The 11,785-nt window shown below is 32.8% G+C and overlaps 1 long non-coding RNA gene across 1 annotated transcript; it reads right to left on the minus strand.

Annotated features, from left to right (window-relative positions):
* Positions 1-1,714: 1,714 nt before the first annotated feature.
* LOC105329114 (uncharacterized) lies at positions 1,715-11,785 on the minus strand. The gene is made up of 4 exons (XR_004602969.2): positions 11,111-11,785; positions 3,365-3,606; positions 3,053-3,249; positions 1,715-2,844 (listed from the first exon to the last, which is right to left on the minus strand). It is a non-coding gene; the product is annotated as an uncharacterized lncRNA (long non-coding RNA).

Genomic DNA, 11,785 nt, shown 5'->3' on the forward strand with positions numbered 1-11,785 from the left:
CATTTCATCGTGTTCTTAATTTATTATCTGCTGTTTGACTTACCGCCACATTAGCTACGATTATGGGCAGGACAAATATGATTGTTACATTCACATCTGTCCCCACCATATCCCTCAAAACAAACACATCTCCTGCACGTGCAGATTCCAGCGTTACTGCATATTCTGAAAACATGATATGTTCGAATCTATAAAACTAAATGATACTCAATTAAACGAATACAATATAAAATAATTTATGTACGAATCGACTTAACCAACAACAACATTTGTGATCTAACTTTATAGCCACCGTTTCCTAAAATAAATCAAAGAGCTGAAGTACTGGCTGGAATTGATTTTATCGATTATTATTTATTTTAAAATCAACGATATCTTATTTTGCTTAGCAGGTAGTTTATAACCCGTTTTTGAATTGTGCACATTTTAATAATATGAATTGTCAGACTTTTCCGACAAGAATTTCGTGAATATTGCTTATGAATCATGTTGTGTAATATTTAAAAATAGAATTGTTTCCATCAAACTATGTATCAGTAATCAAAATATTTCAAAAATTAAATGGACCCAATCAATAATGAGTTTTAGTCTTGTTAAACCCGACGCTCGACTATCTCCGTTAATTTCCGACAAGCAAGAGATACTCTCTGCCAACACCAGGTCGCGGGATAGCTGAGGACGCGACCTCTAAATATAGACTAACTCTCTGCTTGTCGCAGATTTACGGAAACAGCCGATGGAAGAGCGAGACTTTATTGAATTTTTGCGTAGGAATACATAAAACTGCAAAAAATATCTAAAAATTCGAACTATTTAAAATCTATTTTCAAGGTATTTATAAATAAGTTTCCTTTAAAACAATGCTTCAGCATACATTACATCGAATTTATCAATTATTCTCAAGAATTAAGTCTTGTCAGCGGTGATGATTTGTGCTTAGGTCCAAACACTGTTTCAGTTCCAGTTTGTCAGAGTAACTGCCTAATAAGAGAGATGATTAAAATCAACTCCCAAAAAGCATCTACTATTCCTACATAGAAAACGATATAAACGGGTTTGAGATAAGGTTTCATTTCTTAGACTTTTCGGTAATACTAGTTAATAGCCGCCTGTAGACTACTGGTTATATAAAATCAAAGTACTGAAAGTACTGAGAAGCGCTAAGCATTTGCTGTTTGTTACTGTATTAAGGAACATCTGTTAAATCTAATAATATGTAATGTACATGAGATATACTTTCTCTGTTTTAGAATTTTGAAATTGAACACTATTTGAAAAAGAAATGGGATAAGGCAAAAATTTATACAATGAAAGTCCCAGCGGGATTCAAACTCACAACCTGCAAATTTTTAGTTATTGCTGTACCACATTTTCTACGCTGTTGAACAACAATTAAAGGAAAGAGAAAATCTATAAAGTATGTCAAAGAATGAAGGTGTACCATTTTTTGTTGGATTTGACAGCCTTACCATGTTTACTGGAAAATGAAAGGTTTCAATTTTTAAAATATTTGCAAAAAGGTAATTATTGGTTTCATAAACAATGTTCTAGGTTATCTCAGATTAACATTGATGTTTTGTGCAGGTGAAAACATTTATATTCATTTTATTAGCCATGCATTTATTATTTCGTTTATATCTTAATTTAAATTGTAAAGGGAATTAAGAGTAATTTGCACAATGCATGCAGGTCTTAAGTTATTTGTAGAGGTAAAAGTGGAAAGAAATTTAAGAGATTTAACAAGTTTTATTGCAAAGAATTTCACAATGAATACAAAGTTAGAAATGCTTACAATGGTAATGTAAAACATTATTTGACACTGAAAAAAGAAATGAAAAAAAAGTAGAGGGTCTTTAGGATGAAGGAAAACATATTTTCTTCAATAAAAAAATGTAGTTAAGTGTGATAAATATTACAAAAATCTGTTTGCTGGCCTAAAAAATTAAATATGAAATTTAATGGTGCTGGAGATTGGTTTCAACATGTAATAAGATAAAAAACAAAACAAACTAAAAACCAACACATGTACATCAGGTATGAATTAAATACAAGCACAATCCAATCTGCAAGATGTTAATAACCATAACAATACTTCTTTAATAGTAATCATGTCACAAAATTGTTCATCGATAACAATAATGGACAAACAATTGTATCAAAAAATTGCAGATAAGGTTTAACCATGTCTTAATTTGTAACAAATGGAAAATGTTTGCAAAATTCATATAATATACATGTACACACAACAAGCAATATTGCTGCACAACAAAAGCTTAAATGTTCTTTCACATTTTGAATATATTTTTGTTTAAATCCTTTACGATAAAAATTTAAAAAAAACAAACGTTTTTTTCTAAAAATTGGAATGATATTTGTTATAACCATATATAAAAAGGAAGGAGAGTGTATACTTCGAAAACATTTTTTTTCCTCAGAATTTTACATAACTATTGGGAATAATTAATTTTCAGAAGTATACAAAAAATTTTGAGTTGATAAATAGAGCTGAAATTACAGTATGAAATCCATCTCCTTCTCATTTGAGATTGGTGTTGTGGTTGTTGTCAGTAAATGCAATGTTCAGACTGAGAATTTCAGATCCTTGTTGTGTGGTAATAATGTTAATTGGGATTTTACTCCAAGAGATAATCTTTTGGTTCATTGAAGGAGAGACTGGAGGCATGGTTGTCACTTTCTGATAATGTTGTTTCATTACTGATTATAGTTGAACTGTAATGTCCCTGTAGTTTGAATCCAGTGATTGTTCTTTAATGGCCCTATTGCAATTGTAGACCTAAGTGCTTCCATGTGTCCACTAATTTGAATTTGAAGTGGTTGTATTTTCTGCAAAGAAAGAAAATTGCAAATATATATTAAAAAATGTCAGATTGACTTTCTTTATCAGTATATCTTTTAAAAATATGGTAGTTAAGTGTGACAAAAACAATTTAAATTTAAAAATGACAGTTATAATATTGTTGTAATTTGCAATACATATATACATTCATGTAGTCAATGAACAAATAATTGACCTAAACAATAGTGTTCCTACTTGAATTAAGAGTTCCATATCTTGCAACTCATTCAACAGACAATGGGAGATTTTGATTTGAATTCCCTATCTGTTGTTCTTGTTCTGCAAGTTCTGTCTAAAGAGTGACATCAATGTACATGGGTTATCTTCTTGAAGAGTTATTGATCTAATAAATGTGTTGTTCCATTAACCGTAACAGTTTTTGAGGCTTCATTCTAAAATAAACAAATGGAGAAATTCAGATGTACATGAATAAAATACCAACATGTTGTGAATGTATGTTGTTTTCTACTATCAATGTCAAAGATTGAGATTTTACTATAGTCTTACTTTGATTATTTGTCTCTTAACAGAGAAAATGGATCTCCATGGAGAAGTCTTTGTTTCAGAAACCTTCTTTATTGGTGATGTGGGCACGATCATTTAAACTGCAGATTCCTCTAAGGCATTTGGTACATCTATTCTTGCCCTCACCCATTCTTGTTGTTTTTGGTGATGTGTTCCTTTTGTAAACACTTTGACAGTTATACCATTTTTCCTCCTTGAGGTCAAGAATGCTTTTGAATGGCATTCTACAAAGAAATAACAATATTGTCACTGTTCAACTTTGAAACAAAGTCAGAAGAGATAGAGAATAGCTTTTGATGGCACAAAAAAATATTATATTGATAATACAGTTTATCTCACAAAATTAACAGGGAATAAAGTGTTTCTTTTGCAAATGTATATTTTTCGAATTAACTAATATACACCTGATTGTAACTCAGATTTTTCATATTAATGGAATAACTGACATTTAAATTTATGTCAAGTTCAAGTCTGATTCGGTATGAAAAATTATTTCTAAACCCCAAGAGGAATGTTATATTGACAACTGAGTTTATGTTACATTGACAACTGAAAAAATGCTTAAATATCATGATAATTTCAAGGTTTTTTGTTTTTGTTTTTATTCAAGTTCATCAGTATGATCATCATGATATGGCAAATAAGCCACAATTGGCTTGTGGTCAGAGTAATATGACTCCAATGTTGCACTTGATATTTGAGAAGGACACATCATATTGGTATAAATGTGGTCCAAACATGAGTCATAATCACTTGTAACAGAGTGAACAACCTGGCTTACTTTATGGTCTATGAGAAATTCTGATAAACAAGTCTGTGTAAAAAAGTCAACATTTGCATCTCCCATAATAACAAAATGATGTTCTGTTCCAAGCAATTCAAACAAATTCTGAAGGTACTGACACAAATACCCCTGTGAAGCTTTTTGAGGAGAGCAATAAAAGAAGACAAGTTGCAATATTCTTTCCCGGTGAATTATATGACAAAGCACTGTTTCAGTTGCCATAATATGGAGTCTTCTTATATTCTGGAAAGGGATCTTTGAATAAATAACTATTCCGTGATATGGCCTTTCACTTATGTATTTCTCATCATCAAATCTAAAGGTGCTATATCCTTGTAATTCATAACATGTAGCATCATCTGATGGTTTTAGTCTGCTTTCGGCTATAGCAATGATATCAGCTGATATCAAGTTTTTCTCCAACTTCATATCATTGATATGCAAATGCAGTGATCTGCAATTATGATACAGTAGTTTTAAATCCTCGTTCAGATTTTGTAAAAGTGGCAAACATGAGTGTAGAGTAGCCTCCGAGTACAAACGATCCATTTCATCAGCAACACTCTTTGATACAGAAATCTTACTTTCATTTAGTTCTAATAAAAACACATCTTCTAATTTTCTAACTCGGCTTAAACCTACATAATGCATGTGCTCTTGCTTCCTTTTTCCAAAATGCAAAACGGCTTTATTCATGGTTGACCCCTGAGATTTGTGTATGGTTTTAGCACAGGCCAAACGCAAAGGAAACTGTCTTCTGATCACATATGCAGAGCGAAACATGCCTACATTAAAATTTATTGTAATTTCTAAGACAGGAGTCCAAGATTTACTGCAATATGGAGCAAAAAGGTGTGCATACTTTGTACGTGCTTTTGAACCAACAGCTTCATTTTCAAATGCAACCCAAATAATACTGCACCTCTGTGAATTTTCCACTCGAAAGTCTAATTTTTTAACCAAACATGTTGTTCCATTAGTGAGACCATCCTCGACATCGATATTGATACAAATTTCAGCCGGCATATCTTCAACTATTAGCAAATTTTTGAATAACCCCATTGTTTTTGATGGATCATCAGAAACTTTTGACAAAATTTTCTGTTTAATGTCTTTAGTTACATCTCCACTAACAGTATCTATGGCTGAAATTGTACATTTTTTACTGGTTTCTGCATTTGTGTATGCTAGCATGTTATGCTCATCTACTTGTGCATTAATAGTGTACAAGTAAGGCAAAGAAGATGGGATGGAATCAAGTGACTTTAACCTTGTTTTCAGAGTGGCAATATCAGCAGAAGAATGCAATCCCTTGCGCATTCTATTGAGTAGTTCAGCAAAACTTTTATCATCCTTTTGACGCATGATATCTGTCAATTCAAATACCCTGAAATGGTCTTGCCAAAGATTTGCTGCCAAAGGTCCATAATCATCTACCAAATTCTGAAAGATCCACCCATCAAATACCGGTTTCAACTGAAACAAATCTCCAATAGCAATAATGCTTACTCCACCAAATGATTTCTCTGTAGCAAATATTTCTTGAAGTCTTAGATTTATGTAATTGAAAAGTTTGTTTCCAACCATGGATATTTCATCAATGAAAATAACTTTCAAACTACGGAATTTGACTCTGAAGGAATCTAACTGCTTCATATCTAATGGTTTGTACTTCAAAGATTGATTTGCAGGAATACAGAAAAGAGAATGAATTGTTTGTCCACCTATATTGTAAGCTGCCTTTCCTGTTGGGGCACACAAAAGAGTTTTCACATCATCTGGATTTTCATGGATTTTTTTTGCAAAATACCTTGTCACAGCCTGGTAAATAGCAGTAGTTACAATGCTTTTTCCAACACCTGCTCCACCAGTCAAGAAACAGTAAATTGGTCCTTCATTCATCTTCATTTTATGTAATACATGATAGAAAAATATTTTCTGTTTTTCATTCAAAGTTCTGACCAAATTCATATAATCATTATGACTAAGTGAGTTCACAGGTGTATCACAAATGCTGATTTGTTTCCTTGTTATGCCTAAATCAAGGCCAATGTCATAGTCGAGACCAATATCTTTTGGGTTGAAACACCCATGAAATATGTTTTCATCATCTGTTTTTTCATATTGGTCAACTTCTTCATTGTGCTGCACTTCTGCTGCAATCACGTGGAATTCTTCATCACAATCTGTCATATTCTTTTCAACAATGTCAATAATGCCTTCATCTACCTCATATTTAAGTTTATTGGCATTTATGATTTCAACTTTTCTTTTGTAGTGTTCCTCGTATGTTCCATAGTTTCCTTGCAAATCCTTTGTCTCATTTCTCCAAGGGTAAAACAACATAAGTTGTTCTCTATAAAAGTTCTCAGGATCTTGGTCTTTGTTAAATCTTACATATCGAATTATTTTATTTGTCTTGCGTTTCCTAAGAATTGTTCCATTTCTCATGTGATACTCCATTTGCAATGAATCTACAGTTTCATCCTGTTCTGCAAGCATGTCCTCGTCTTCTTCATTTCTTTCATCCTCCGGTAAATCACCATCTTTGTTCTGATTACCTTCATTTTTTTTCTCTGAAATAACATCGAATTGTGACACAAAATCAGCCAAACAGATATTTTTTAAAGCATTTGGTCGTCTCTGGTAACGTTTCAAAGCATTATCTGACTGTATATCTGTTGAACTCTCGGGTAGTTCTGACAGAACATCCAATGGTTTTAAAAGGAATGTTCTGTTTTCATCATGATTGGTGTTAATAAATGCGAATGACCTAGTGCTAACACGCAGTGGTAACTGTAATATCAAATATGCTGCCTCCTGAGCTGATACTTCTACATGAGTCAAAAATTTGTTCCCTATATGTCTCACTTGCTGCTTCAAAGTTTTATTTCCTTGCCTTGCTTCTTTACAAGCTTCGTACATCAAGTTCGACATTCCTCTTTGCGATTTTGAAATATATGAAACAATGTAAGCAGCACAGGCATATGCGTCAAGAATAAACTGAACATCAATGTTTGCTTGCCAACATTTCAATATCATTTCATTGTAAGAATTGACTCTGATTTCAGATACATCTCTTTTTAGGAAAACCTTTGGTGATTTCAATGAAGATCTCAGAGCCATTATGTACATTTCCTCTGAAATTTCAAGTTTACAAAGAAATTCTGAAAAAGACATGTCAAAGCCAGTTTTCATTTCATTCAAAAGAGAAGCAATTCTTTCATATTCATCAACAATTTTTGGATATTTTTCCTTTTCAGCATCCTGTAATGGTTCAAGAATTTGTGTTCTTGACATAGGAGGTAGGGGGAAATTGAACCGGCAAATATTTTTCCCCTTCCTTCTACATGTGCGAGCATGTCTATGAGTTTGGTAATTGATGAGATCTGGGATATCAATTCTCTTTTGACATGAAGAATGGGTGTCAATGAAATTCTCCAAATCTTGTTTGTCAGATTTTGCATACAGGGGTGCATTTTCAATCCATACAAGCATGTGAATGTGAGGGGATCCTCTTTGTTGGAATTCTACCCTATGGAAATGGTCCACAACTCTTCCCAATGGAAAATTTGATGATTTCAAAACATCACTAATGAAAACTTGCACTCTGTGATTGAAAAATCGTGTACATGTTACAGGATCACTTTGTACAAGCTCACACTTCTCTTTCCATGTTAAATTGGCAATTTCTTCATCGGTGTATTCAACATGTTTAACCTGTTGTCCAAGAATTTTGAGAAGAGATGGCCATCTGGTTTCAGCAGCTGATAGAGAACAAAACCAGGTAGGTACACCTAACTGCCTTATCATTGCAAAAACATCCCTTTTCGCACTTTCCCAGTAAGCTGGAGATCCACGCAACTGCCGTAATACACGATAACCCTCATCAAGTCTCACAATATTATCAAAAGTTGATTGATTCAGAACTTGTCCTACTGTAACTTTTTGCCCATTCAGTTGACACTTTCTCATAGCCAAATTTACTCGATCTTGAATTTGCTTGATTTGCAGTTTTTTTAGTTTAAAGAAAATATTTGGAACTGAACAAGCTGCACGTCTGTCAACACTTCTCAATTCCCATTTGCAGATAGTGCTATAATGCACGGGCATTTGCCTGTCTTTGTTCTCGGGACGTTTCTGACCACAGTAAATACTTGGAAATGCTAAATATTCTGCATTATTGTCTTGAAAAAGACCAAGTGGTACCTGACCTTCCCAGGGGCAAATGAAAAGGTTTTACACAAGGACCTTACATCAACGGGATGAAGCAATGTATCTGTGCTACCAGTTAGCCTGTTTTCAAAATTTGGATCCTCTGTCCACTCATCAGAGTCATCATCATGATTTGCATTGTTTTGATTAGTCAGTTCAGTTTCACTTGATAATGTTTCAATATGTGAATCACTTTCACTATTACCCACATCATACCCTAGCCATTCATGCATTTCTGATTCTATGTTCCAATTTTCATTCATTTTAATCCCTTCTGTCTGAAATAATGAACTGTTTTTCAAAAGCCATTTTAAAGCTTTCAAGCATTTGTTTGGTCTGATTGCTTCATGCAATACAGAGTGCTTGAAATTCATCTTTCTTTTCAGCTTAACCTGAACAGTTTCGGAATCTGACAAAGTTCTTGGTAAAGATGTAACTGTAGAATTCACATCTGATGGTACATTGACAACATTTCCTCTCAAACTTTTCTGACCACCACGAGGTTTCTCTACGACTTGCATAAATGGTATTCTTGGACTTATTAATCTTTCTTCAAGTTCAGTAATGTCAAGCTCAGGGGGTTTCTCTGGGAACCCCATTCCATTGAAGACAGAACAGGATGGAATTTTTTGAGATTTTAGATTTCTATAGCAAGTATTACATACCCATTCTGTATTTTCCACACTTTTGATTCCAAGTAAGCAGTTTTGCAATAAATCTGATGAACCAATGAGGGAAGTGGCTTTATGAACATTTTCCCTAAACCATGTTTGTGTACAGCAACTGCATATATAACAGGGTCCATGACAAACTTTCTTTTGAAAGTTTTGAACAACTTTGTCTATTCTTGCATCAGTAACATCCTTCAAAGTGAAATCATTTTCTGTTTTTTCCGTATTCAATGATGATTCGCTATTTACAATATCAAAAGCATGTTCACATGTTTTGCCATTTACTGAGTGAGTAATGTTCAGGTCATCATCTACATCTGTATCCAAATCTAAGGAAGTTTTCTTCCGCTTTTTGGAAACTCCTATTTTGACTCGACAAATCTCATACTGAACTTCTTGTAAAGACTTTAAGTTGATGTTAGAGACAATGAAATACATAGTTTTCTAAGAAATGAACACAGATCTTGGAATGATGCTAAAGTACTTAAAACACCTGATCCATTTGGATCACACAAACCATTCAAACCCCGACTATGAGAGTCAAATACTCCATATGTGCCATTTCTTTCATTAAAAGTGATTGCAACTGCAGATGAATGGAAAATTAGGATGGCAAACTGTTTGGAACAAGAAGATGACAACACTGAATTCAAACTTGTTTCTAGCTTCTTCCCAACACCATCAACACTTCCATTGACTGACATGTTTCCATAAAATGTCGATAAAGTTTCAATTGAGAAACTAACGCATTTGAAATTGACAAACTTTGGTAAATCTGAAAACTGTAAAAGTTCTTGATTTGGTCGAAGAAAACCATATTGACACATCTTTTTATACAAAATATCACCTTTCACTAATGTAAAATTCAAATCGTTTCTGTCAATATCTTCAAAGCTTTTCAAACAACTTTGCATTATGAAGACAACACAGTTTGTCATACACTGTTTACCCCTGGATTCATTAGAGAAATAAACATCCCCTTGACTAAAATTAGCTTGAACTACTCTTTTCTGAGAATCATTTGTAGCCATTTTCTTTCAATACTTTAACTGTGTACTATCGAATGGTATTAAATTATCATCCTAATCAATAAATAAGTTGACACAAAATAAGAGAATTAGTCCTGATCTGTAGAGCATACTTGCAACTGTATCGGATTCATTTGGCATGACTACAAAGGGAACTTGAACGTCAGGCAGGCAAATATTTTATGTTGATTATTAAATTACGCTTCATATAATATCCCGCAGTTATATTTTTTAAAATAATCGATTAAGCTGTCATTCCTAAAAAATTTTGAATAATTTAGCCAAATGATGAAACAAATGGACACATAAAACTCTACATTACTAGTATCAATTTCTAATTTATAAAAAAAAAACTAATTATACACCATCTACAAAAATCTTATATTCTTTGAATTTGTAATCAAAATTCAAAACTAATGGACCTTTTTAGAATTATCTAAACAAGGTTTCAAGAAAAGTTCTACAGTGTCAATATTAATTATACAAAATCAAAGTTCTCACTTCTCATAAAGACAACATTGTTGTAAAGCATAATTGATCTACATTTTGAGTCTTTGTCAAAATTCAAGTTGTATGTTTCTCACAATTCACAATTTTTATACTGACTCATTGTTCATAAATGCGTGTCTCAGAATTCTAAGTCGTGTCAAAATTCTAATTGAAGTTTCATAATTCTCATGTTAATCTCATAATTCTCATAAAATCTCTCATCAAGGGTATCATCAAATCTCTCATAAAGTCATCAATCTCAAATGTGTGTCAAAATTCTAAGTCGTGTCAAATTTCTCATTGGAGTTTCAGAATTCTCTCATGTATCTCATGATTCTCAAGTCTCTCAATGTTCTCAAATATATATCATTATAAACAATCGTAAATAAAATTCTCATTCAAATACTCTCATATTATTTTAGTGTCTAAATGATAACGAATAGATCTGCTTCGACGTACTACTTTTGAAAATGGTTTAAAAGCAATTGCACTGTATGTACTCTTCAATCAAATTTACCGCCAGATATATGATTGTATTTACCTTTTCTCGGTCTGGTGATTCTTTCTCCGCCTACTTTAATTGTCTTCGTCTTGTTTAAACAGCTCTCAGGTTCGCCCACGTTTAAGATTTTTCTCGCCTTCTCGAAGTAAATATTGTATTATTCCGCGGGTTTGACCTCATCATTTATAAATCGAATATATCAGTAATTAAGTGGTAAATGGTTTATATCTGGCATTTCATTATTAAAAGTGTAAAAGAAATAAAGTTAAACAACAATATGAAAACTTTAAACACCTTCTTTTTAGAACTATATTTCACCGCGGAGATATTTTATGAGACCTTGTACACTAATCATAGAAACCCACTTTGTTTACATCATGATAGAGGTCGCTGTCGAGGTTGCGTTCGATTTCAAGGTAGATCCACGAATTTTAAATCTTAAGTTGCTAATGTGTCCGCTAAGTGAGAAAATGACGAAAAATTGAAAATTATTTCATGTGCAGTATCAAACATATAAACGTTTCTTAAATTAAAACTTTATATCATTGGGCGCGTATATAAAAAGTTAACTTACACGTTTTCTCTTGTAAAGTTAATATTAATCGTAATTTTGTCCTACACAATTCGGCGAACTTTGCTCTTATTATCATACATGTATATTCTATCGAAACAATTCTAACTTTAACTTGAATAGAAACTTAAACGGCACCCAAT

Source organism: Magallana gigas, chromosome 10 (assembly GCF_963853765.1).
Source record: "Magallana gigas chromosome 10, xbMagGiga1.1, whole genome shotgun sequence".
Lineage (NCBI taxonomy): Eukaryota > Metazoa > Mollusca > Bivalvia > Ostreida > Ostreidae > Magallana > Magallana gigas.